This window comes from Quercus lobata, chromosome 8, assembly GCF_001633185.2.
Source record: "Quercus lobata isolate SW786 chromosome 8, ValleyOak3.0 Primary Assembly, whole genome shotgun sequence".
NCBI lineage: Eukaryota > Viridiplantae > Streptophyta > Magnoliopsida > Fagales > Fagaceae > Quercus > Quercus lobata.
In genome coordinates, this window is record NC_044911.1 from 24,917,835 (window position 1) to 24,921,235 (window position 3,401).

Below are 3,401 nucleotides of genomic sequence, written 5' to 3' on the forward strand. Positions count from 1 at the left end.
AGTATTTCCGGGTGTTTGGAAGCAAATGTTATATCCTAAATGATCGGGAGAATCTTTGGAAGTTTGATGCAAGAAGTGATGAGGGTATTTTTCTTGGGTACTGTACTACGAGTCAGGCGTATAGAGTTTTTAACAAAAGAACTAAGACAGTGATGGAGTCCATCAATGTCAAGATTGATGATGCCTTATATAAGGTGGAGATGATTGATGATGGAGAAGGGCCGAGCACCAAAGAACCCGATGTTGAGGTCGAAGCTCTTGATATAGGAGGTGAAGAACTTACACCAGAAGAAGAATTGACTCCCATCAACCCAAGAATGGAAACGAGATCGGTGTCTAGAACATCAAGTCCTCTTACTCCTCCGGAAGTCCATCCTCCTATCTCTTGAAGTGATGAAGTCTCCACATCAAAGAAGCCATCTTCAAGAGTAATTAAGAACCATCTAGAAAGCAACATCATAGGGTCTCTAGATGAAGGTCTCCGCCTCAGAAAAGGAAACATCCTATTAGCCATCATGTAACATATCACTGCTATCTTGCGCAATTTGAACCAAAAAGGGTAGAAGAGGTCCTTCAAGATGAGAATTGGGTTGAGTCAATGCATGAAGAGCTGAATCAGTTTGTGAGGAATGATGTGTGGGAACTTGCTCCAAGGCCTGAAAATGTTCATGACATAGGCACAAAATGGATTTTCAAAAACAAAACTAATGAAGATGGAGAGATAATTCGAAACAAATCTCGGTTAGTAGCTCAAGGATACACTCAAGTAGAAGGAGTAGACTTTGATGAATCCTTTGCTCCTGTGGCAAGGCTCGAATCCATTCGAATTCTCATGTCAATTGCATGCACTATGAACTTCAAGCTCTATCAAATGGATGTAAAGTGTGCATTTCTGAATGGATATCTAAATGAAGAAGTGTTTGTTGAGCAACCAAAAGGATTTGAGGATCCTCATTTTCCAGATCATGTATTGAAATTGAAGAAAGCCCTTTATGGCCTAAAACAAGCGCCTAGAGCCTGGTATGATTGGCTTACACATTACCTTCTAGATAGAGGATTCAAAAGGGGATATGCCGACCGAATTTTGTTTGTCAAAAATGATGAAGATTATCTCCTTGTGGTACAAGTTTATGTTGATGACATAGTGTTTGGGGCAACCATTGAAGATCGTGCTATTGAATTTTCTAAGGAGATGAAGAAGGAATTTGAGATGAGTATGGTGAGGGAACTCACATTTTTCTTGGGTATTCAAGTCAAACAACAGAAGGAGGGTATATTTGTTTCACAAGAGAAGTATGCTAGTAACATTGTCAAGAAGTTTGGACTAGACGCCAAAAAACATGCCTCCACTCCCATGAGCTCATCCACTAAACTGAATGTTGATTCTTCTGGAGTAGAAGGAAGTTCTACCTTATATAGGAGTATCATTGGGAGTTTACTCTATCTTACAGCCAGTAGACCGGATATTGCATTCAGTGTTGGTGTTTGTGCCAGATACCAAGCTAATCCAAAGGAATCTCATATGACTGTTGTTAAGCGAATCATTCGATATGTTAATGGAACTTCAAACTATGGTTTATGGTATTCAAAAGACTCAAATGCTTGTCTTGCCGGGTATTCAGATGCTAACTGTGCTGGAAGTGTAGATGATCGGAAAAGTACTTCAGGCGGCTGCTTCTACCTTGGTAACAATCTTGTCTCGTGGATGAGCAAGAAACAAAATTCCGTGTCTCTATCTACTGCTGAAGCAAAATACATCGCCGCTGGAAGTTGCTGCACTCAGCTTCTTTGGATGAAGAAATTACTTCATGATTATGGAATTCCTCAAGAGACGATATGTGTTTTCTATGACAACACCAGTGCCATCAATCTTTCCAAGAATCCTGTCTAGCATTCAAAATCTAAACACATAGAGATACGTTACCATTTTATTCGTGATCTGGTAGAGGAAAGAGTTGTGTATCTTGAGTTCATACACACCGACAATCAAAAGGCGGACATATTCACCAAGCCTCTCGATGGTCCATGGTTTGAATCACTTTGTAAGACCATTGGTATTGGTACAATTCCTTGACTCTCTTGTGTGATGTGTGCTTCACATACTTGTAATATGATAAGTTTGTTTGTGTTGGGGCACACACTACTTTGTTAGCTCTTTGTGTAGCATGATTATTGATTGTTTGTCTATTTGTGTATACTGTTGCTTATTTTTTATTTTTTATCAATCTTTTTCTTCTTTTATGTCAAAAATCCAAAAATCACATAAAAATTAGAAAATCAAAGAGTTTGGTTGACAGTGTTGAGCTTTTGTCTCAAAACTTGTTTTGCCTTGCACCTTTGTGCTAATGGCTTTGTGTATTTTCGAACATAACTTGCTTCATTGCACTCTAATCACTGTGGGAGAAATCTTGAAATCTATGTGATTGTTGTAAATAGATCTTCAAACTTGTCATGAATGATTAGTGAATGGTTATGATGATCTTGAGACATGCATAGACTTGTGTCTATATATCTTCCCATTCTTTATTTTTGTTTTTTCTAAAAAGAGCTCACCAAATGTAAATCTCCAAATGAAAAGAGATATTGAGTTGCAAAAGCCTGTCGCACATTCTAGTATTCGACTAGGAAAAAGGGTAAGCGACCTAAAATTAAAGTGAATATTTATTCAAAAAGCCAAAGGCTAGTTCATTAAAGTGAAATATCATATATCACTCTCACAATGAGAGGTAAATGTCTCAAAGGATCAAATAGATCAAATGTTATGATTGAAAGTGGAGTCAAATGTAAAGCTCCAAGATATGTTATCAAGTTTTGTGGTAGGTCATATATACATATTTCTATAATTGAGATGGATCACTTAATCTAGTGCTAATTGTGTATGCCTTGGTTGAATTGATTATTGAAGCTTCACATTAGACTAAGGACTATCTCATTGTTGATATCCACACACAACACACAAGTTTATGTTCAACAAATGCCATAATCATTTGTGTGATTGTACTTGATGAAATGTGTTTTCACATGCTCAATCTTTGTTAATTCAAACACAAAATTTTTTTTGAGTGTTTTAGGTGTTTTTGGAAAGTATTTTGTTCACAAAATTTGAAAATTTCAAAAATCATTTTTTGCCCTGTTTTGGCGACTCAGTCGCGGGTAAGTCAAGTCGCGAGCCTCAGTCGCGTGTTTGCGGGTCATTTTTGGCGACTTGTTCACGAGTGGAAGGTCCAGTCGTGAGGGTTACTCAGAGATTTTCACGGCTCAACTCGCAACTCTCTCGCGGGTGGACCTTCCAGTCGCGAAAAACACTTAGAAAATTTTTCCGAAATTCTGTCTTTTAGTGTTTTGGCGGCTTGTCCTAGTGACTTGGTGGCGACTCAATTCTGTCGCGAAAAATGCGTGTT